This window comes from Halichoerus grypus, chromosome 3 (assembly GCF_964656455.1).
Source record: "Halichoerus grypus chromosome 3, mHalGry1.hap1.1, whole genome shotgun sequence".
Classification (NCBI taxonomy): domain Eukaryota; kingdom Metazoa; phylum Chordata; class Mammalia; order Carnivora; family Phocidae; genus Halichoerus; species Halichoerus grypus.
In genome coordinates this window covers 156,083,377-156,108,916 of record NC_135714.1, presented here as the reverse complement: position 1 = coordinate 156,108,916, position 25,540 = coordinate 156,083,377, and positions in this window count along the sequence as shown.

Sequence of the window (25,540 nt, the reverse complement as noted above, 5' to 3'; positions counted from 1 at the left end):
TCATGACCTGAGCCGAAGGCAGTCGCTCAACCAACTGAGCCACCCAGGCGCCCGGACTGAGAGGCTTCTAAATAACAGGAATTTATTTCTGTTGTGGAGGCTGGAAGTCCAAGATCAGGGCTCAAGCATGGTGGGCTTCCAGTGAGCCTGCTTCTGGATTCCAGACTCCCAACTTCTCGATGTGTCCTCACACGGTGCAAGGAATGAGCTAGCCCTCTGGAGCCTCATTTCTAAAAGCACTAATCCCATTTATAAGGGCTCTGCCTCATGATCTAATCACCTCATGAAAGTCTGACCTTGTAATACTATCACCTCGGGCATTAGATTTTCAACATATAAAATGTGGGGGACACAAACATTTAGACCATAGCAGTGTCTTCCAATATTATCCCCACTCCATACCCTTAGATTTCATCAGTTTTTATCGCCATCAATGTTGGAAGAAAGAAAACAATGGGTGGCTGAGTCAGGTAAGCATCCAACTCTTGGTTTCGGCTCAGGTCATGATCTCAGGGTCCTGGGATGGAGCCCCGTGGCCAGCTTTGGGCTCAGGGCTCAGCACAGAGTCTGCTTGAGATTCTCTGTCTCCCTCTCTCTCTGCACCCCCCACCATGCATGCACTTACGTGCTCTCCCTCTTTCTCTCTAAAATAAATAAATAAATCTAAAAAAAAGAAAGAAAACAATGGAAAAAGTAAGAAGGTAAAGGGAGAAGTAATATTTATGGAGTGCCTACCTGTATGACAAACACCTTTCTGCTTCATTACATACCTTATCACATTTGATCCTCAAAGTAACCCACTTGGTAGGTTTCATTACCCCCATTTCACAGATAAAATGAAGGCTCAGAGGTTATACACACCCCCAATCTTGCACAACTTACAAGGAGTAGAAAAATATTTTGGAGCCTGGATCTGCTCAAATCCAAAGTCTAGCAGAGGCTATATTATTTAGAAAAGAAACCCCCTCAATGGAAGCAGCATAGAGTCAGCCAGAGGAAAGGAGTGAGGGGACCGTCTGCCTGGTGTCCTGATACAGGTTTCAACAAAGAACATCCCTCCTTGTGTGCCATGGCTATTGTTTTTTTTTTCTGCTATAGAGAGTCAGTTCAGACATGCAAGGTGCTTCCAAAAAAGGCAAGAGGCACAGGGATATACACACAATAAAATATTAGTGAGGATGACTCCCTGGGGAGATAAAGCAGGTATGTGCAAATACTCAGTGTTTTTGCATGTTTGTGTGTTTTTTGGAGCTATGTTTTATGATCTATCACAAATGCTTATTCACAGGGGGAATGGTGTCTCTCTGAAAAATTGCTAACAACATAGTGATCTTAAAACATTGAGAAAATGCAATAAAACAGAAAATAAATGGTGAGTAGAGGCAAAGTGCTTCGAACCTTTGCCTTTTCATGAGAATGTGGTAATAATTTGATGCTAAGGTACACATGACTTATCATCAACACCGTTGGCTATGTCTCAGTGTTAATTCATTTTCCCACTAAAACTGAGGGCTAAAGATCGTTTATGAAGAATAATTGCAATCAATAGTATCCATGGGCAGATATCAATTCAAAAACATTTCTTAGGAGCCCCAAAACAACAATTAACATTTATTGAACCTCCATTCCACACTAAGAGACACTGAGCCTTTGCTGGGCCTGTGCCACAGAAAAGAACCCAACACCTCATTGCGGAAACCTACATAAACATGATCAATTGCAATTGAACCCATTTTTAACAGAAAATTCATTAATATCTTAGCAAAAAAATGAGGGTAGATTCCCTAAGTGTTCATGAATATTCCACTAAGATGGATTCAATTGTCATTTGACTTTTTGGAAATGAAATGGGACTTTGCATAGACTTTAATATGCTGGCATATACTGTGAATCTTCAAGAGCATTAGCATCATAGCATCTTTCCCAAACCTGTTAGACCATGGAGTACTTTTATGAAAAATACATTGAGAAGTGTTGGTGATGGAGAGAAAACAAATATGGGAAAAATAAAAAATCCAATGTAGAATAAGATAAACATGTTAAAAGGAGTACACCCTGGTTATAGCCCTCAAAACACAGAAGAACATAGAAAGAATAGTAACTACCGCAGGTTGCACAATCTTAGGGGATTTTCATGACCTTGTTATGCCATCCATTATCATCAAAGGAAGCAGTCTGATAGCTTATAAAGCATTGGCTCTTACAAAGCCATAAACATCCCAAGACATCCCCCTCATCACCATAGCAACCCTATCCCTAATTACCAATTATGTGAGCTCTGGTATAACAATCTCTTTTGTGCAAGTCTACGTTTTTGCAGAACTATGGCTCGAGCACCTAGAACGAAAAAAGCAAGAACCAAGAGCGCCACCTGGTGGCCAGCACTCTCTCCTGCGCGCTCCAGGCCTCCTCCGCGGTGCAATGCCAGGCAGTCAGGATCAAGGTCTGCTCGCTGCAAGTATCCTCCTGATTTCCAGAAAGAAATGCATCATGATCAGACAGAACTTGCACAGTAATAAGCTTCCATTCTTATATCAATGGAAACAAAAGTCCCAAGCCCAATGGCAAATTCTTAAAACATAATAAGAAGCCAAGATAGGAAAGTAGGAACTAGCATGTGGAAATAAAACCACATTTGGGTTTTATGTAAATTTCTGGAAAATGAGTCTCCCCATAGACTCTTTTCTGAGATCGACTTTAAGTGCATTCAGTACTGTCAATGAGTAAATAAGTAGATAAAGACCTCCTTTACAATGAATGTTTAGCTCAATGTAGTAAGAGAGAAAGCCAATGAAATGGGAAACATTTTAGGGTTGACAATTAAGGAACAGCGGTCTTGAGACACGCTCGAAGCCAAAAGCACTCTGAGCCATCTCAGTCATGGGAGCCCATAAATTCCCTTTGATGCTTAAATTTGTTTGAAGTGAATTTCTACCTGTACCCCCAAAAATGCATATTAACACATACTACATTCTATTTATTGTTTGTTCACTTTAAAAATTGTATTTCTCTTTTCCCCTGCATTCTGGGAGAAATTTTCAGGTGTGTATTACACTTGGCTTAAATATTCCTTTCATGGTGAGTTATTTATTTGTTTTACTGATGCGAATACATGACTCAATTGTGGTATGCATTTTTATTTTTCTTTAAGACTTCTCAGTATCATATGTATCTCCATATTTCTTTCTTTCTCTTCTTGGTCCTTCTCTCATTAATCTTTTGTCTTTGCTCTGGTCCATATCTTCTTGAATTTTATTGAAAGACAAAGCAAATGCTATGTAAAATTCATTTCTCTTTTCTATGATAATAAATATTTCTCAAAACAATCCCAAGCATTCATATACGATGAATGCTATGAAAGCTTTATTTTGTACTTTTATCTCTTTTCACAGCCTCAGATTGGTTTTTCCCTGTTTACACATCCCTGAGCAGGGACAGTTCTATCTGGCCCTGGAATTGATCAATTCTCCCTGGGCCTTTTCCATGTGTGTCTCATTTATGGAAATGCCTTATCACAGATCATAAGCTGGAAGACCGGTTGACAATAATCTACATGAGCACTCAATGATACAGCAGTCTAAGGTGACAAGAGAAAAATCCTTGGGGAGCCTCAGGAGGCAAAATTACCCCGGTGCAGTTTCTTCTACTTGTTTTGGTGAAAGAGGAGCTTTCTCCATCAAATCGTATCTTTGGTGTGATCTCACGCCACAGTTCCCAGGTGGCTGTTGTTGGCTCTCATCCCGTAGCAGCTGTGTCTGGGTCTGGAAAGCCCCGAGGCCCCTCTGGCTTTCTGCCCTGACAGAGCACTGCAGGGACCCTGGCCTCCCAATTCCTCCACTGCTCTCTGACTGTGCTGCCCTTCGAGGGCAGGAGGAATCCCCAAAGGCACGTGGCCCCTGGTATTCCTCAGCCACCATCACCCATATCCTTTGACCCTTCCAATTAGGGTGTGTCATAGGCAGAAATCTGGTCCATTCAGATGGACACCCAAGATTTCCATATCCTAGAAATGGGTTTCTTCAGTCAAACACTAATGTAGGTGCTGCTGCAAAGGCATTTGGTAGATGTTAAAGTCCCAAATCAGTTGATCTTAAGATAGGAAGACTATCCAGATATGCTTGGCCTAACAACATGAACACTTTATTTTTTTTATTTTACTTATTTATTTATTTAATTTTTAATTTCTGTATAGTTAACATACAGTGTTATTTAGTTTCACGTGTACTGTATAGTGATTCAACAATTCCATGGTGCTCATCAAGCTACGTATACTCTTAATCCCCTTCACTTCTTATCCTTGGCCCCCATCCACCTCCCCTCTGGTAACCATTGTTCCCTGTAATTAGGAGTCTGTTTTTTGGTTTGCCTATTTTTTCTTTGTTCACTTGTTTTGTTCCTTAAATTCCACATATGAGTGAAATCACATGGTACTTGTTTTTCTCTGACTGACTTATTTCGCTTGGCATAATACCCTCCAGTTCCATCCACATTGTTGCAAATGGCAAGATTGCATTCTTTTTTGTGGCTGAATACTATTCCACTATATGTATATACACCACATCTTCTTTATCCATTCATCATCGATGGACACTTAGGCTGCTTACATAATTTGGCTATTGTAAATAATGCTACAATAAACATAAGTGTTCATATATATTTTCAAATTAGTATTTTTGTATTCTTTGCCTAAATATCCAGTAGTACAAATACTAGATCATAGGGTAGTTCTATTTTCAATTTTTTGAGGAAACTTCATACTGTTTTCCACAGTGACTGTACCAGTTTGCATTCCCACCAACAGTGCTCAAGGGTTCCTTTTTCTCCTTCCTCACCGACACTTGTTGTTTCTTGTGTTTTTTATTTTAGCCATTCTGACAGGAGTGAGGTGATAAAATAGTCAAACTGTGGAAAGAGCCAAGATAGCCATCTACAGATGAATGGATAAAGAAGATGTGGTTCATATATACAATGGAATATTACTCTGCCATCAGAAAGGATGAATACTCACCATTTACACTGAGGTGGATGGAACTGGAGGGTATTGTGCTGAGTAAAATAAGTCAGTGAGAGAAAGAAAATTATCATATGGTTTCACTCATATGTGGAATATAAGAAACAGCACAGAGGATCATAGGGGAAGGGAGGGAAAACTTAATGGGAAGTCATCAGAGAGGGAGAAAAACCATGAGAGACTCTTAACTCTAGGAAACAAACTGAGGGTTGCTGGAGGGGAGGTGGGTGGGGGGATGGGGTAACTGGGTGATGGGCATTAAGGAGGGCATGTGATGTGATGACCACTGGGTGTTATACACAACTGATAAATTATTGAACACTACCTCTGAAACTAATCATGTATTATATATTGGCTAATTGAATTTAAATTTTTAAAAAGTTAAAAAAAAGGAGGGAGGTTATAGTTCATGTAGTTTTGATTTGCATTTCCCTGATGATGAGTGATGTTGAGCATCTTTTGTCTGTTGGTCCTCTGGATGTCTTCTTTGGAGAAATGTCTGTTCATGTCTTCTGCCCATTTATTAGTTGGATTATTTGTTTTGGGGTATTGAGTTGTATCAGTTCTTTATATATTTTGGATACTAACCCTTTATCAGATATGTCATTTACAAATATCTTCTCTTATTCAGTAGGTTGTCTTTTGGTGGTTTGTTTTTGTTTTTGTTTTTAAGATTTTATTTATTTATTTGACAGAGAGAGACAGAGGGAGAGAGGGAACACAAGCAGGGGAATGGGAGAGAGAGAAGCAGGCTTCCCGCAGAGCAGGGAGCCCGATGCGGGGCTCGATCCCAGGACCCTGGGATCATGACCTGAGCCGAAGGCAGACGCTTAACGGCTGAGCCACCCAGGCGCCCTTTGTCTTTTGGTTTTATTGGTTGTTTCCTTCACTGTACAGAAACTTTTTATTTTGATGTAGTCCCAGTAGCTTATTTTTGCTTTTATTTCCCTTGCCTCAAGAGATATGTCTAGAAAAATGTTGTTGCATCCAATGCCAGAGATATTACTGTCTGTGCTCTGTTCCAGGATCCTTATGGTTTCATGTCTCACATTTAGGTCTTCAATCCATTTTGAGTTTATTTGTGTGTATGGTGAAAGAAAGTGGCCCAGTTTCATTTTTTTTTTTTTTTTGTATGTAACAGTCCAGTTTTCCCAACACCATTTGTGAAGAGACTGTCTTTTTCCCACTGTGTACTCATTCCTCCTTTGTCAAAGATTAATTGACCATTAATTGTGGGTTTATTTCTGGTTTTCTGTTCTATTCCATTGATCTATGTGTCTATTTTTATACCAGTACCATACTGTTTTGTTTACTACCACTTTGTAATATAGCATGAAATCTGGAATTATGATACCTCCAGTTTTGGTTTTGGTTTTCAATATTGCTTTGGCTATTTGAGGTCTTTTGTAGTTTCACACAAATTTTAGGATAGTTTGTTGTAGTTCTGTGAAATATGCTAGTGGTGTTTGACAGGGATTGCATTAAATCTGTAGCTTGCTTTGAATAGTATAGACATTTTAACAGTATTTGTTCCTCCAACCCATGAACATGGGATTTCTTTCCATTTCTTTGTGTCATCTTGAATTTCTTTTGTCAGTGTTTTATAGTTCTCAGAGTACAGGTCTTCCATCTCCTTGGTTAAGTTTATTCTTAGATATTTTATTATTTTTGGTGCAACTGTAAATAGGATTATTTTCTTAATTTTACTTTCTGCTACTTCATTATTAGTGTATAGAAATGCAACAGATTTCTGTATATTGATTTTGTATCTTGCTATTTTACTAAATTCATTTATCAGTTCTCGTAGTTTTTTGGTGGAGTCTTTAGGGTTTCCTAGTTAGAGTATCAAATATCATCTGCAAATAGTAGAAGTTTTACTTCTTTACCAGTTTGGATGCCTTTTATTCCTTTTTGTTGTCTGATTGATGTGGCTAGGACTTCTAGTACTAACGTTGAATGAAAGTGGTGAGAGTGGATATCCTTGTCTTGTTCCTGACCTTAGGGGGAAAGCTCTCAGGTTTTCACTATTGAGTATGATGTTAGCTGTAGGTTTTTCATATATGGCCTTAATCATGTTGCCATATGTTCCCTCTAAGCCTACTTTGTTGAGGGTTTTTATCATGAATGGTTGCTGTACTTTGTCAAACGCATTTTTTGCATCTATTGAAATGACCATTTGGTTTTTATCCTTTCTCTTGCTGATGGGATGTATCATATTGGTTGATTTGCAAATATTGAACCAATTGCAAATATTGGTCCATTTATTCCTTGCATCCCAGGAATACATCCCACTTGAACATGGTGAGTGATTTTTTTAATATATTGTTGGATTCACTTTGCTAATAATTTGTTGAAGATTTTTGCATCCTGTTCATCAGAGATATTAGCCTGTAGTTCTCTTTTTTATGTAGTGTCTTCATCTGTTTTTGGTATCAGAGTAATAATGGCCTCATAGAGTGAATTTCCTTCCTCTTCTATTTTTTTAGAATAGTTTGAAAAAAAAATAAGTATTAACTCTTTAAATGTTTGGTAAGATTCACCTGTGAATCTGTCTGGTCCTGTACTTTGGTTTGTTGGGAGTTTTTTGATTACTGGTTCAATTCAATGCTGGTCTTTTTCTCTTGCTGTTTTAAGATTCTCTCTTTATCACTACTTTTTGCCATTTTAATTACTATGTGTCTTGGTGTGGGTCTCCTTGGGTTGATTTTGCTGGGGACACTCTGTGCCTCCTACATCTGGATTTCTGTTTCCTTTCCCAGACTCAGGAAGTTTTCAGCTATTATTTATCCAAATAAATTTTCTGTCCCTTTTTCTCACTCCTCTTCTTCTGGGATCCCTATAATGTGAATGTTATTATGCTTGATGGTGTCACTGACTTTCCTTAAGTCTATTTTTATTTTTATTTTTTTTCTCTCTCCTGTTCAGCTTGATTGCTTCCCATGACTGTCCTCCAGGTAACTGATCCATTCTTCTGCTCTTTCTAGTCTACTATTTATTCCATCTAGTGTATTTTAATTTCAGTTATCAAGTTCTTCATCTCTGACTGGTTCTTTTTTGTTTTCTATCTCTTTATTAAGGGTCTCACTAAGATCCTCCACTCTTTTCTCAAGTCCAGTAAGTATCTTTATGATCATTACCTTAAATTCCCTATCAGACATATTATTTACATCCATTTCACTTAGGTCTCTTGCTATGATTTTGTCCTGTTCTTTCATTTAGGACATATTCCTCTGTCTTTTCATTTTGTCTAACTCATGGTGTCTGTTAGGAATGTCAGCTATGTCTCCTGCTCTTGAAAGTAGTGGCCTTATGAAGAAGAGGTCCTGGAGCGCCCTGCAGTGCCATGTCCCCTGTTCACCAGAACCTGGCACTTCAGGGAGGTCTCCTATATGTGTTGTGTGCACCCTGCTATTGTGGCTGAGCCACCTCTGCCTTAGTCCAGTCATCTGCAATGGCTCTCTTTGTCTGTTGTGGGCAGGGTTTGGTCCCTGTGCTGTTAGTGGGCCTCTTTAGAGCCACTCTAGGCTTGAGTTTGCCAGGTATTTGCCAGAGATGCAGTAGCACTGAACTGCAGGGTGCTTTTCCTGTGATTGTCCCCTGAGAAGCTTCCATTGGTGGATTGGGCCTGCAGTCAGACCAGATGTCTGTCCCCAGCCCATAGCTGGGGCCACAGTCAGATTGATATATGTGGTTATTTTCCATTCTCCCTGGGGCAGGCGTCACTTTGGAGTGGTGCTTGCCCCATCAGAGACCTTATACACTGCTAGGTTTGTGGCACCACTTTGGATGGGCTTCAGCCAAGGGTGAATTGGAGGGGGCAGGTCCACTGGAGAATGCGGGGGCAGGGCACACAATCTTAGCAAGGTTTCCTCAAGATGTGTTATGGGAGGGGACCTGGACTTGAGACACAGCTGAAGAGGGCATGTCCACAGGAGAACACAGGGGCAGGCTGTGCTGTTACCAAGTTAAATAGCAAGTGTTGGTGCCCTGTTGGTTCCCACATGTGTCTGGGTGTCTAGGCTGGGGGTGGAGAGGGAAATGGTGCCCACCAGCTCCTTTGTTCTTGGTGAAGTCTCCCAATGATCTCTGTCCTTCTAATGCAGGTTCTGTGACTAATAAAAATAATTGTCTCTCCTATATTCCCTAGGAGTTTTTCAAGCTGCTGTTTCTATGCTGTCTCATTGGGGCTGTTTGTTGTGCTATCTCTCTAAGGGCAGGGACTCAGTTTTCTATCATCCTCTGGACTCTCCCAGAGCCAAGCCCACTGATTCTCAATGTTCCAGGTGTTAAGCTCCACTGTAAGAACTCAAGAAATTGGGTGGAGGACCTTAGTGAGACCCTTAATAAAGAGATAGAAAATATTACAGGGATTTGTCTTTCTTTTTTTTTTTTTTTAGATTTTACTTATTTATTTGAGAGAGAGAGAGCGAGTGGGGAGGGGCAGAAGGGGAGGGAGAAAGAATCTGATGCGGACTGCGCACTGAGTGTGGAGTCTGATGCAAGACTCAATCCCACAACTGTGAGAACATGACCTCAGCCTAAACCAAGAGTCAGACACTTAAACAACGGAGACACCCAGGCACCCCAGGATTTGTCTTTCTAATGCAGGTTCCCCATATCTGGGGTGCCTGGTGTGAGGGTCTTTTTCCCCTCTCCCTGCCATCACTGTCCCTTCCTCCCAAAAACAGTCCTGTGGGTCCATTTAACTCCCAACCACATATCCACCCTTCCTACTCTCTTCAATATGGCCTCTTCTCTACATTTAGCTGTGGGGAGTCTGTACTGCCAGTCTTTGGGTCATTTTCTGAGTTATTTATACTGGTGTGGGTGTTATCTAGTTGTATCTGTGGGACGAGGTGAGCTTTGGATCCTTTTACTCTACCATCTTGCCCAGAAGTCTCAATATGAACCCTTTAAAACAAAAGGGAAGTCAGAGGGGTTTCAAGCATATGAAGGATTTTATGTGTCCTCACCAGCTTGAAGATGAAAAGCACACATGAGAAGAATGTAGGTAGCCTCTAGAAACAGAACAGACCCCAGCTGTAACTAGCAAGGAGATGGATCTCAGATCTGCAACTAGCAAGGAAATGGACTTCATACCTACAGTCAGGAGGAACTGGATTTTGACAACTTGAATAAGCATAAAATTATTTTCCATAATCTTTAGTGAAGAGTCCAGCCTAGCCAACACCTTGGTTTCAGCAGTGTGAGACCTTGAACAGAGAACCCAGCAGAGCCCATGCTGGACTTCTGGCCCACAGAACTATGAGCTAATAAGTGGACATTATTTTAAGCTGGTAAGTTCCCACAGCAATAGAAAATGAACACATGGTGTGTTCGTGGGTTTCTTCTAGGATCTCCTCTGCTCTCTTCCTGGAGTTCGGCTAATTTCTTAGTAAAGGAGCTTCAAGTCAACCCTCAGCCCTGTCTTCAGTCTGGTCATATCAGCACTAGATGTAGCAAAATTCCCTGAGATGGTATTTCTACTTTACAGATGAGTATAGCTTAGAAATACTAATTTGCACAATATCATACAGCTACTTAATTTTAGAGCGAGGATTTTAATGCAAAGACAAAGCTTATCGTTTTTCAACAATACTGTTTCAGTGACATGTTTTTGCCTAAACCAGGAAAGCCAAACACATGGTAAGCTTTTCATTACTTCCTTCTCCTGCACCCATGTCAGACATCTCCAATCTATCATAGAGCTCTTGGTCTCAGTCTAGAAGGGCCTTCAGAATCCTTCTTAAAACAGAGGTCCAGAGCCTAAGGTTAGTTCCAGTGATTGAAGTTAGTATAATAAATGAACACATTTTGTTCATGAATTGGAAGAATTTATGTTGTTAAAGTGTCCATACTATGCAAAGTGATCTATAGAAACAATGCAATCCCTATCAAAATTTCAATGGCATTCTTTACAGAAATGGAATAAAACAACCCTAAAATTTGCAAGGAACCATAAAAGATCCCAAATAGCCAAAGAAATCTTGAGAAAGAACACAGCTGGAGGCATCAAACTTTCTGTATTAAAATGTTCCAGTAATCAAAATAGCCGGGTACTGTCATAAAAACAGAAATGAGACCAATAGAACAGAATAGAGAGCCCAGAAATAAAACCATGCACATACAGTCAACTGATCTTTGATAAGGATGCCAAAAATACAAAATGTGGAAAGGACAATCTCTTCAATATATGGTGTTGGGAAAACTGGATATCCACACACAGAAGAATTAAATTGGATCCTTATTTCACACCGTATACAAAAATCAACTCAAAATAAGTTAAAGACTTAACTAAGACCAGAAACCATAAACTACTGAAACCATAAACTACTGAAACCATAAAGCTACTAGAAGAAAACACAGGGGGGAAGTTTCCTGATACCGGTCTAGGCAATGATGTTTTGAATATGACACCAAAAATACAGGCAACAAAAGCAAAGATAGATAAATGGGATTGCATCAAACTAAAAAGCTCTGCATAGCAAAGAAAACAAAGGTAACAAAGAAAACAAAGTTAAAAGACAATCTACAGAATGGGAGAAAATACTTGCAAGTTGTATCTGATAATATCCAGAATATGTAAGAATTCATACAACTCAACAACAACAACAACAACAAAAACCCAAATAACCTGATTTAAAAATGGGTAAAGGATATGAGTACATTTCTCCAAAGATGATATATAAATAGCCAACAAGCTTATGAAGAGATGCTTAACATCACTAATCATTAGCAAAATGAAAGTCAAAAACACAATGAGATAATCACCTCACAACCATTAGGATGGCTCATATAAAAAATAATAATAACAAGTGTTGGCAAGGATGTGAAGAAATTAGAATCCTTGTACAGTGTTGGTGAAATTGTAAAGTGGGGTAACCACTGTAAAAAACAGTATGGCAGTTTTTCAAAAATGTAAAAACAGAATTACCGTATGTTCTGGCAATTACACTTCTGGGTTTTATCCAAAAAAATTGAAAGCAGGGTCTTGAAGAGGTAGTTTCACACCAGTGTTCATAGTCACATTTTTCACAACAGCCAAGAGGGGGGAGTTCTCCAAAGGTCCACTGACAGATGAATGGAAAACAAAACATGGTATATACATACCATGAAACAACATTAAAAAGAAAGGAAATTCTGTCATGTGCTATAACATTGATGAACCTTGAGAAAATTAAGCTAAATCAAATTAGCCATTCACAAAAGGACAAATACTGTCCAATTCCACTTATATAAGTTATGTAAAGTTGTCAGATGTATAGAAATAGAAAGTAGAATGGCGTTTACCAGGGGCTGGGAAAAGACAGAAATGGGCACTTTTTGTTCAGTGGGTGTGGGGATTCCATTTTGCCAAATAAAGAAGTTCTGGAGATCGGTTGCTCAACACGGTGAGAGTACTTAACACTACTGAACTGTACGGTTAAAAATGGCTATGATGATAAATTCTAGGTTACGTGTTTTTACCACAACTAAAGGTTAATTTTTTTTAATCAGAGGGAAAAAAGACACATTCCATATATACAGAAAAGCTGTTATTTAGAAATATAAAATCATCTAAACAGCCCAGTTAAAAGGTGGAAATAGATTGAGTAGAAAAACAGGATTCACTTATGTGCTACTTATGAGAAAGCCTGTCCAGCTTTGTTTGGATTCACGTTAGCATATGTCTGTTTTTGTTTTTTATTTTTTTACTTTAAACTTTTTATGTCTTTATATTTAAAGTGTCTTGCTTGTAGGCAGCAAGGATTAAGAAATAATAAATTGAAACTTTTCCAAAAATAATAAAGAAAATCAAACCACCGATCCAAGAAGCTCAGAGAACCTGAAGCAGATAAAGAAAAAAATCCTGAAAGCAACTAGAGAAGAAAGACACATACAGAGAAACAAAGATAAGAATAAAAGCAGACTTCTCATCAGAAAATATGCAAGTGGGAAGATGATGCTAGAGATTTTTAAAGAACTGAAATATTTCCTTCCTTAGATGCAGACAGAATAGAAAAATGAGGCTAGACATGAACTGTGAGGTGTAGAACAAGTAATCCCAGGTGTGAGAAAGCATAGGAATAGAGAGGAAGCTAATAAGATCTCATGTTTTGTTAAGTGTTTATTGTATTTCTTGTACCATCATAAAAATTCAGAAGCTGTATCAGTAATTTCTTATGACTATATGAAGTATTGTTACCTCCCTCTCACAGATGAGGTATAGACATTGGGATAATTGTCAGTCCTTCAGAGAAGCTGCGTGTCCTGGTATGTCTGAGACCCATGCAGGGCATTCCAGCTCCGTAGGCAAGGCAACAGTAGAAAGCCAGCCTCAAGAATCATGAGGATCTGAAAGATGAACATCAGAAGACAATGGTTGGCAATGTGCGAGCCAACAGGAGACTGCGGGAAGTAGAGGAGGGAACACCAGAAATGAGAAGGTTGAGAACAGAGCTGGGTCACTGGGAGGTCCTAAGGAAGTGGAGATTTTGAGAGTCATGCTGCACTCTTTTTTACCTGCCATGCAGCTGAAAGGGTGCGCTTTCCAAGGGGCATGCCCCAGGACCTGTCAATCCTCAGTCAGCATTTCCTAAGCACCTACTAAGTACTGGCGATGTTCTCAAATAATTTAATCAGAGGCAAATAAATTAAGGTAAGGGATTAAAAACAACATGAAATAGTAGAATTTTAAGTTCCAAGGGAAGGGCAGATTGTAAGAACCACAAAAGCTTCCTGGTAAAGTTGAGATTTGCACTGTTCCATGAAAGAAGAACAGGACAGAGGCAAATAGATGAAAGAGAAGCGCATTCCAAGCAGGAGGGAAGGCACAGAGTTGGAAATACATATTCCATGATGAACATCATGCTGATAGGCAAAGGGGCTTTGCAAAAAAAAAATATCAAAAGTTAGGAAAGATAAACGCCAGAATGTGTGAACTCTTGACTTCTGGTTTTTAGGGCAATACAAGGTGTTTCATTTTCCAACCATTTCCTATCTCTACATTGGGGTCCCACAGCCTGATGACAGAACTTTAGACTCATAATACTATATTTCTACCTTCACGGGCATGACAATTCCATGAAATCACCATGGAGGAAAGGAAGTAAGAAAACTAAATGCCCATTACCATGAGGGTTCACAGATTAATATCCTGTGTGATTTGAGATATTCAAGGCTTATGAAACACTAAAATATTAAAAATAGCTAGCTAAAAATAGCATGTAACAAGGCATTCCCATGTTCTTAAAGCTTCCCATATGGTTCAAGAGCCTTATACTCCTCACCTTTCAATGAAGCATGTGGTTTATATGTGAAGAGATGCAGTGACTTAAGGTGGTTTAGAATTGTTCAGCAATCCCTCCTGTCTCACTGAGGCCAGAGCATTCCAAGTGGCTTTAAAAGACTTTTCTGCATAGATTCAAGGGACCCAAATAAAACTGCCAACAAGAAATAATGGGATGAGTGCTCTATTTCCTTCCCATGAGAAACTTAACCTGGAATCACTAGTGTGCCTCATTTCAGGGTTCCCAGAAGCATCGCCTTTGGGAATTCAGAGCATAACTTAGTTCGCCTCATTACGGCTATCCAACAAAGCTCTAGTTCTCTCGGCTGGTGAAAGGCAGAGCCACGATGTTCTTTGGGTTTCAAAAGAACATAGACTCTACAGTCAATCTGATTAGAATTCAAATCCTGGTTCTGCCACTTAGAAAGAACCTGGGCATTATTCTCAGTCTCTAAGACTGTCAGCTCCTTCTGTAAAATGGGTGCAATCATGTCTACCTCCTAGGGTTACAGTGATGGGTAAACCAAATGAGGTGAGGTAGACTAAGCCCCAGCCATAGTCTAAGCACATGGGATGCATGTCATGTCCATTTTCTTCTCCTGTTTCCAGCGCAAAACTTAATTTTAAAATTACAAAATTTCCCTTGGGTATTTATAAAAAAATAAACCTGGAATTAAATAAATATTGCATGTAACATTTCTAGAAACTGAATCAAAAAGGCATTTAACATCTATTACCATTAACCTGCAAAGAAGCCACAAAAATAGACCTAGGAAGAAAGTGTGAAGATCTCATTACAAATAAATTTACAGAGAGTTTTCTCCTTCCCTAAGGCAAAAATGTCCCATGATCTTAATTAAACTTTTCAAAATTCATCTTCATTCTTCCTTCCATTCCTTTGAAATCTTTTCTGATTCAAATCTTCAGGCTTTCTTCTCTCTCTTATCTACCATCTGGAGCTTCTATTAAACATGCACATGTACACATTCTGTGTGTGTGTGTGTGTGTGTGTGTGTGTGTGTGTCCCTCCCTCCTTTCCTTCCCCCAACTCCCGGTTCTTGCCCAAAAAATTATTTGAGTCTGTGAAAAAAATTGTAATTATATTGTATTTCTATAACAAGTCCCCTCACTATTTTGCTGCCCACAGATAGATGATCTGAAAATGGAACTGTGTGATCGCTGCTATGGCAAACTGTGACTAGACTTCTTATCTTTGCAGATTATTAGATGGCTCTTAATTACTTGTACATTAGGTACAAATTACTTAGTTTGACATTCAGGGTCCTTTCCAGGTTCATCTGGTGCCAGTCCCATTGCATATGGCATTCTGGTCATTCTGGATAACACACTGTTCCCTAAACACACTAGCCTTCCAGAGAATACTCCTGTTAGTTGCACATACCCATTGCCTTTATCCATGCTGTATGATCCTCGAAATGCCCTCTCCCCACACTGCTTCCATACCTGCCTCCTCACATGGAGGCTTCAGCTCAAATGTCATTCATCCTCACCCTACCTGAGCTAGCTAATGACTCCCTCTTCTGTGCCTCCAGCAAACAACAATGGGACCTATCACCTGTGGTTTTAGCTGGTGGTGTGTGATTCTTCCCCAATAGAACGCAAGTTTTATAGTCCTTTTATTTATATCCATCATCCCAGTGTTTTCAATGCATCATTACAATCTCGGGCATGGGGAGGACAAAAATTTTATGTAAATTATACTAATGAAAACAGAAATTATTTTATTTTTATTTTTTAACATTTTTTTACATAGGCTCCATGCCCAACTCAGGACTCTGAGATCAAGAGTTGTACACTCTGCCAACTGAGCCAGCCAGGCATGTCTGAAAACAGAAATTAAATTCAGTATGATTAGATCCAATTGTTACTGACAGAGAAAAACTCAAAAAAAAAAGGGGGGGTGGTTATTTCTCTTTTATATGTCTGAAGTATGTTTGGTACCCATGGTGTTAGGGATTCAGGCTTCTGCCACCTTGTTATGCCCCCAGGCGTACCTCTTTTCCCATTTTCACCTCAGGATGCAAGATGGTTGCCCCAGCTCCAGTCATCCCACCCACATTCAATCCAGCAGGAGATATGAAAGGGAAGAAAAAGGGCACACCTCTCCAATTAAAAACACTTCCTGGAGGGGCGCCTGGGCGGCTCAGTTGGTTAATTGTCCGACTCTTGATTTTGGCTCAGGTCATGATCTCAGGGTCGTGAGTTCAAGCCCCAAGTCTCCAGCTCCATGCTCAGTGTGGAGTCTGCTTGAGATTCTCTCTCTTCTTCTCTCTCTGCCCCTTCCTTGACACTTGCACATGTGTGCATGCGCGCGCTCTCTCTCACACACACAAATAAATAAAATCTTTATTTTTTAAAATTTTATTATGTTATGTTAGTCACCACACAGTATTAAAAAAAACAGTATAAAAAAAATTGTATTACCATTTCCATTTCCTGGTCAGAAATTAGTAAACTGACACCTAGCAATAAGGGAGTTTGGGAAGTGTAGAGTGTAGTTATCTAAAGTTTCATTATGCAAACTAAACACGTACTTATGAAACAGAATCCCTGCAACCACAATGACTTATGATAATTTGAAGTTATGCTCAAGGCAAGTTAAAATGTGCAACACATTTAGCATTAATTACTCTACATTCACGCATATATTTTCACATGTATTTATAGCTAGGACTTAAACTTAACCATGTATTGGGTTATTACTGCACTCAGTGCTTCTGAGATTGCCTATGTCTAATTGTGGCAGAATTGTTCCCCCACCTTCGGTTGTTAAACAGGGCACCCCATTACTCCTTGATGGTGTTAATGAAAAATGGCTCATAAGCAAGGTAGGCAACTTAACTGTAATCAAGAAATCAGCTTAGTGATATTACTTTAAGAAATCACATCTCAAAGTCACCATACCCCAAACCAAATACGTCCCCTCCTCCCATGCTCTCATCTTAAGGATGGCACCACCATCTGCCCACCTGCTCAAGCCAGAAACATGGAAATCTCTCTATACAGTCACCAAGTTCTGTTGATTCCTCCTGCTTCCACCCCTCCCTCTACTCCCTCACTATCACATTCTTAGTGCAGGCTGTCACCCTGCCTGGTCTTCTCCTGTACTTTCACCAGACTCCTGCTTCTAGCCACAGCCCTTTCCCCACCACTGTCAAAATGACCTTCCAAATTACAAGTGTGTTGTTCTCTTGTCTTAAATCCTCCCTACCACTCACAGGACCAAGCCCATACTGGTTAACTCCCACCCTCCCGGGCCACATGAAGAATCCTGCCAATCCTTCTGGCTCCAGCTGTTGGAACTTCCCCTTATTACTATAAATCCCTGCTTAAGGGAGCTACTTGTCACTTCCAGAATTCCATGTGACATTCCTACCTTTGCACATGCTCTTCTCTTGGTCTGGAAGGCTCTCTGCTCCCTTCCCCCATCCTTTTCTTCCCATTCTCTGCTGTCCTGACCTTTCTTAGTTATCCTCCAAAAGTCAGCTCAGACATCATTCCTCTGTGTAACATCTGCCCGTCACCCTGCTCGCACTCCACCGAAGAGTGAAGCCTGCCCTCTCTGCTCCATTCCCATGAAACATATACTTGACTTATCACAGTATTTTAAAACTTCATCTCAGCTAGACTGCATTCAGAATAAGAATTTTAACTGTTTATATCTGTGTCCTCAGAACCTCACATGAGACCTAACCCATAATAGGATCTCAGTAGAATGAAAGACTAAAACATAAACTAGCATGTTGCTGTGTTTATGCCTGTATAGTCTTGTGTGATTGAGAATTATCTTGTTTTTTTCCACTTAAGATTATATAATAATTTTTTTTATTTCATAGGGACTGCTGAATCAAGCTCCCTATAAACATTAAAATTTTAATAAGCATCTACTATGTAACTGTTCCCTACTTTTTAAAGTATTTCCCTATAGCTAGACACTTAACATTATTTGCATTTTTATATTTAACCCTTTGATGAACATTAAGGTTCATGAAGCTTTGTATTTCAGAGTATTTCTTTAGATTAGATTTTTAGAAAGAATATAACTAAATCAATGGGTATGGACTTTGGGGGGGTATGGACATTTTTAAGGGTCATGTTACATATTGCCAAATGGCTTGCTAAAATGGCCGAACCCATTTGGATTCACAAAAGCAGGACATGTAAGTGAGCATCACATTTGGAGAGCTATAAGCCAACTAGAAATCACCTATAGCAGAAGGAAACAAATTTGAGGAATTTGTTAACATCACATGCAAGTAATTATTGAAGATACGTGAGAGCTAGGTATGAAGTAAGGGTGAAGATAGGAGAGGAAAAGTCTTCAAAGAGGATACTTCTCTGAAGAGAAGTAAGGGTGGACACAATATTTCCAAATCATGAAGACAGTATTATGATAATGTTATCATGAGGAAGAGGAAACAGACTTTGGTGTCATTTACAGAAAACAATAGAATAGCACTTGCTACTATTTATTGAGCATTAGCTGTGTGCCAGGCACTGTGCTAAACATTGTAGCTATGGTAGTTACTGACTCTTCATCTTACAGATGGGTAAGTAAGACTTCCAAAGGTTTAGTTACTTACCAAGAGTCACAGAGGTAATTCATAGCAGATCTAGTATTCATAAATCCAGGTTGTACTGATTCTAAAGACCATGTTTTTCACTACTACACCAGGAGTTCCCAAATTTTTCTACCAAAGGAAGCCTAATGGTAGAGAAGAGTGAAAGCTGATCCTTGGGATACGTGGAATTGAGTGGACAGAGCTAACTCTCTATCATGTCCATATGTTCCTATCATCATCATTCACATTGGCCAAAAGGACGAAATAACCCAGATGTCCACCAATGGGTAAATGGATAAACAAATGGTGTATTCGTACAATGAAATTCATACAATTCTTTAGAAGAATGGAAATCCTGTCACATGTTACAATATGGCTGAAACTTAAAGACATTATGCTAACTGAAATAAGCCAATCACAAAAAGATAAATATCATCCAATTCCACTCATATGCGGTATCTAGAGTAGTCAAACTCATAGCAACAGAAAGTAGAGTGGTAGCTACCAGGGGCCGAGGGGATGGGGAAGGGGAGCTGTTGAATGGGTACGGAGTTTCAGTTTTGCAAGATGAAAAGTTTCTGTAAATCTGTTTCACAGCAATGTGAATATACTTAATACTGCTAAACTGTACACTTAAAATGGTTAAAATGGTAAATTTTACATTGTGTGCTTTCACTGCAATTTAAAAATCTAGCTACATTTTTGTATTGTATTTGATTTTCATATTTACCATAACAAGATGTTCCCCCCAACTTTCTGATAAAAATGATCCTCTAGGAAGATGTGCAATTTTATCTGTAGCTTTGCATATCCTTGCATGTCATGTGCTCAGTTTGAGAAGCATTGCTCTGCATCACATTTCCAGGGAAACCAAACTCAACATCATCCATGGGGTACTGTCATTTCTGTATCTTCATCCAGAGAAACAATTGGCTATCGTCTTCCTGTTTTTAATTCCATTGATTTCTGTTCTTATCTTTATGCTTTCCTTTTGGCTACTTTGGGTTTAATTTGTTCTTCCCGTTCTAAATTCTTAAAGTGGGATTTAGATCTTTTTCTAACATAGGCATTTGAAGATATGAACTTCTGTCTAAGCATTTCAATAGCTGCATCCTATAATTTTTATATATTTTTGTTTTCATTCAGTTCAAAATATTTCTAATTTTCCTTGTGATTTATGCTTTCATCCATGGGTTATTTGGAGTGTGCTGTTTAATTCTTAAATATTTGGGGATTTCCCCATATCTCTGTTGCTGTTTTCTACTTTAATTCCATCATGGTCAAAGAACTTATTTTGTGTCATTTCCATCATCATAAATGTTTTGACCCTTGTTTTATGGCCCTGAATATAGTCCTTCTTGATGAATTCCATGTGTACTCAGAAAAGAATGTACATTCTGCTATTGTTGGATATAATGTTTTAGTTTAGTTGGTCAAGTTGGCCAACTGTTTTTCCTTTCAGTTCTATCAGGTTTTGTGTATTTCGAAGCTCTAGTTATTAGATGCACATATATTTAGAATTATTATTTTCTCTTGATAAATTGACTCCTTTTGTTATTACATATTTTCTCCCTTTGTGCCTGGCAATAATCCTTGTTCTGAAATCCGCTTTGTCTGATATGAATGTGGCCACTCTAGCTGTCTTTTGATTGGTACTTGCATGATATATCTTTATTCATCCTTTTCCTTTTAACTTGTCTTTGTATTTATATTTAAAGTGGGTTACCTGTGTCTGTGAAATAGCTGCATCTTGCTTTTTTGTCCAACGTGACAGTCTATGCATCTTAATTGGAGTGTTTAGAACTTTTAAATTTAATGTGAATTATCAATATGGTATATTTGAAAGCCATTAAGAGAGTAAATTCTGAGTTCTCATCACAAGGAAAAAGCCTTTATTTTCCCTTTTTTTTGTATGTGTCTATAGGAGATGATGGATGCTACCTAAATTTATTGTAATCATTTCTCAATATATGTAAATCACTATGCTGTACACTTTAAACTTTTACCATGCTATATGTCAATTATATCTCAATAAAAATGAAGAAAATAAAGGAAAAAATTATTCATGTGGTTAGATGTAAATATACCATCTTGCTATTTGCTTTACATTTGCCCCATTTGGTGTTTCTTTCTTTTCTCTTGTTTTGGGTCGGATTTTTTTTTTTTAATATTCCATTTTATCTCCAGTCTTGGTTTATGAGCTACGCCTCTCTGTTTTTCTTTTTTTTTTTTTTTTTTAAAGATTTTATTTATTTTTTTTTACAGAGAGCACAAGCAGAGGGAGAGAGAGGGAGAAGCAGGCTCCCTGCTGAGCAAGGAGCCCGATGTGGGACTCGATCCCAGGACCCTGGGATCATGACCTGGGCCGAAGGCAGCCGCTTAACCGACTGAGCCACCCAGGCGCCCCCTCTCTGTTTTTCTGATTCTCGTCTTTCTTGTTGTTGGCATTGCTGTTTTCATTGTTGCTCTAAGACTTACGATAGATATCCTCAACTTGCTTCAGTCTCTCGTCAAACAACATCATACCCCTTCACCTACAGTATAAAAACCTTACAGCAGTATGCTTTCATTTCCCACCTCCAATCTTTTGTGCATTCTTGTAATACATTTCACCTTTATGTGTTATAAAGCCTTCAATACATTGTCATTAATTTTGATTTAAACATTTTTAAATGAGAAAAAATGTGTTTTATATCTACCCACATATTTATGATTCTTTTTTTTTTAAGATTTTTATTTATTTATTTATTTATTTATTTGGGAGAAAGAAAGAGCGAGAGAGAGCAGAAGCAGAGAGAGGGGCAGAGGGAGAAGCAGACTCCCCACTGAGCCGGGAGCCCCATATGGGACTCAATCCCAGGATCCTGGGATCAGGACCTGAGCCGAAGGCAGATGCTTAACCGACTGAGCCACCCAGGCACCGCCATATTTATGATTTTTGATACTCTTTAGTCCTTTGAATAAATCTGATAGCATGTTCCTGCTGCCTGAGGAAAGTTTATCATTTCTTTTAGTTTAGATCTGCTGGCAATGAATTCTCTCCAATATTGATGATCTAAAAAAAGTCTTTACCTCACCTTCATTCTTGAAGGATATTTTTGATGCAGATATAATTTTAAATTGCCAGATTTTTTCCTTTCAGAACTTTAAAGATTTTGCTCCATTATTTTATTAGTTTGTTAGGGCTGCCATGTAAACTACCAGAGACTGGGTGGCTTAAACAACAGACATTTATTTGCTCATAGTTCTAGAGGCTAGAAATCCAAGATCAAGGTGTCGGCCAGGTTGGTTTCTTCTGAGGCTTCTCTCCTTGGCTCCCAGATGGCCACCTTCTTGCTGTGTCTTCACATGGTCTTTCCTCTGTACATTTGTGTCCTTACCTCCTCTTCTTATAAAGATACCACTCATATTGGATTAGGGCCCACCATACAATCTCATTTGAGACCCATCTCCAAATGCAATCACATTCTGAGGTGCTGGGGCTTAGGACTTCAACATAGGAATTTGGGGACTGTATGTTCAGCCCATAACAATTATTTTCTGACAAAAGTGTGCTATCACTCTTAGCTCTGATTCTCTGTATGTAATATCTTTTTTCCCTAGCTGTGTTTAAGATTTTTCTCTTTATCATTTTTTAAAAGATTTATTTATTCATTTGAGAGAGAGAGTGGGCGCACAGAGGGGTAGAGGGAAAAGGAAAGAGAAACTCCAAACAGACTCTGCACTGGAGCACAGAGCCTGAGGGAGGGCTCTATCCCACGACCCTGAGATCATGACCTGAACTGAAACCAAGAGTCAGACACTTAACCAACTCTGCCACCCAGGCGCCCCTCTCTTCATCACTTTTTTTAAACAATTTGGTTGGGATGTGTCTTGATATGGTTTTTCTATGTTTATCTATCTTTCTTGAGGTTTGTTGGGATTTTTAAATCTGATGCTTATACTTTTTATGAAAACTCAAATATGCCAGCCCTTACATCTTCATATATTTTTCTGTTCTCTCACCATCCCCAACATTCTCCTCTCCTTCTGGGACTCAAATTTTACATATGATAAAGCATTTTATCTTGTTCCACAGGTCATTGTTGTCCTCTTCATTTTTTTAGTCCTTTTTCACTCTGTGCTTAGTTTTAGATAGTCTTTGTTTTGTCTTTACCTTCAAGTTTTCATTTACTGTAACTAACCAGCCATTAATACCACCCAGTATATTTTTTTCCAATTGTATTTTTCATTCTAGAAGTTGCATTTGGGTCTTTTTCACATCTTCCATTTCTTCTATGCTTTCCACTAGTTTCTTGAACATATGGAGCATATTTCTAGAAATCTTAAAATCTTGGTTAATTCCATCATAGTTGTCATTTCTATATGTGCATCTATAGATTTTCCTCTTAAGTAAATGTTATATTATCCTACTTCTTTGTATGCCTGATAAAGTTTTATTGAATGCTAGACATTTTGGAATTCTACATTATTGGTCCTGGGTTTTGTTGGATTCCTTTAAATCAGTTGGGACTTTGTTCTGGCATGCCTTTAATTTACTTGAAAGCAGTATGATTCTTTCAAGGCTTATTTTTTTTTAAGATTTTATTTATTTATTTATTTATTTATTTATTTATTTATTGGGGGGGGCGGGCAGAGGGAGAGGAAGAATCTCAAGCAGACTCTGTGCTCTGACAGGAGCTTCCATCTCATGACCCTGAAATCATGACCTGAGCCAAAATCCAGAGTCTGACACTCAACCGACTGCGCCACCCAGGCACCCCTCAAGGCTTGCTTTTTAGTGTTCTCAGAGTGGGTTCAAATTAGCTTTTCTCTTTGAGAAGGTGCTGAGTGGAAGAGAAGAATCAAGTCCAAGGACAGAGTGAATGAACAGGAATAGGACTCAGGAGACAGAAAAGAGGAAGAAGAATGAGATAGATCAGGGGACAAAGACCAGAGACCAGCCGACCTGAGAAGTTGTATTCCTGCAAAAGTCAGCAAATATTTAAATTGGCATGGGAGGGGGGGTAGTTGTGTTTATTTATAAAACTGAGCTAGGTTCTGGGCTTAGATGATCATAAACAGGTTTCTCATTTACATTTAGAAGTCGAATGTGATGTGGGACATTCTCTTGGTGCATCCTTGGTCTCCACCCACTCAAAGGAAGCGCTGAGCCTGCTCCTTTTGTTTACCAAAACTGCTGCTGCACATTTCAAAATGCCCTCTAGGGGGCATTACTGCCTCCATTGAAAACCACTGGTTTGGGATCTCAGGATTTAAAATATGTCTCTCTTACTTTGCTCTTCCTTGGCCCCAACTCCTCATCTTGCCACAACACTAGGGGAATCCCAAGAGCCCTTTGCTTTGTATACTCTTCCTGGACGAAGAATTCATCCACTTCTGTGGCAACAACTACTTCCCAATGCTCATGGTTCCCAACTCACATTTCCAACTCTCCCTTCCTATGTCTGCCTCTTCCTCTCTGTTCAAAGTCTGCTCATCCTTAAAGCCTCAGCTCAAGTGCTGCCCACTCCATGAAGGGATCTCCCTTCCTCTTGCCTTCGGAAATACTGCCTAAGACTTAGTCCTTAATTGTACAGAATTCCTCAAACTGTAGTCATGATTGGCACCTAAAAAGCTGGGAAATGGCTTTTTAAAACGTAGGTTCCAAGGCAACATCCTCAAAAAGATAATATTTCAAAAAGCCTGGTCAATTATTTTCATTTACAAACAGCCAATGTTTGTAATGTACCTTGTAATGTACATTTTAACAAGCTCTCAGAGGGATTTTGATAATAAACTGAAAATTTAAGATCTGTTGCTTTGGTCATTTCATTCGTATCCCAAGTGGTGTGTAAACCTTTCAATGTAGGAATCCTTTTTAATGCTTGGAAGCTAGCTCCATGCTGAGCACATAATTGGAGTTTTCAGTTTTCAGTGTCAGGCATTGAAGATTAGTGGGACCCAGGGGGTGTCTTGTTGACAGATTTTAGTTTTCTGCATAATCTGGATCAGCCATATTCTTTGATATGTACAATTGATTGTGTTTTCTGGGTCTTATATACAGTGCTTCAGTAAAATGGTGTATCAGTGAAGCTTCAGGACAAGTGGCCTGGCCTTTCTTTTAACTAGATTGCTGCCCATATTCTCCCTATGAAGAAATTCTGGAGCAGCCACTGCCTGGGACACAAAGAATAATAAAACTGGTTCCTGTTTTCAAGGAACTTCAAGTCTAATAGATGAGAGAGATAGGTAAACAAATAATTACACAGTAATCAAAGCATGTAAAAGGTACAGAAATATTGGTGGAGTCAGGGAACTTACTATCTGAGTTGAGTTTAAAAGAATGAGTAAGAATTAATATTCAGCCAGGCAGGGAAGAGCACCCCAAGCAAGAGGACTGCCTTTGCAAAGGATGGAGGGGTGGATTAATAGGGTTTATCAGGGAATGAAAGGTGAGTGCAAGAGTTTGGTGAAAGAGAATAGTGGGAATGAAGTTTCCTCCCAGCCTTGGGTTTTCCCGTGGGAGGATGGAGATACTGGTGGGGTAGATTTGTGGGAATAGACCCTTGAAGCCATTCTTGTCTCCTTTTACTCAGAAGCAGACAGTTCTAGATGGCATGGCCCCAAGCCTCTCACTTTCTCAAGCACAGCAGCTTCTAAAGCCCCTGGGGCTCTAAGTCTGGTCTCCACATTCAC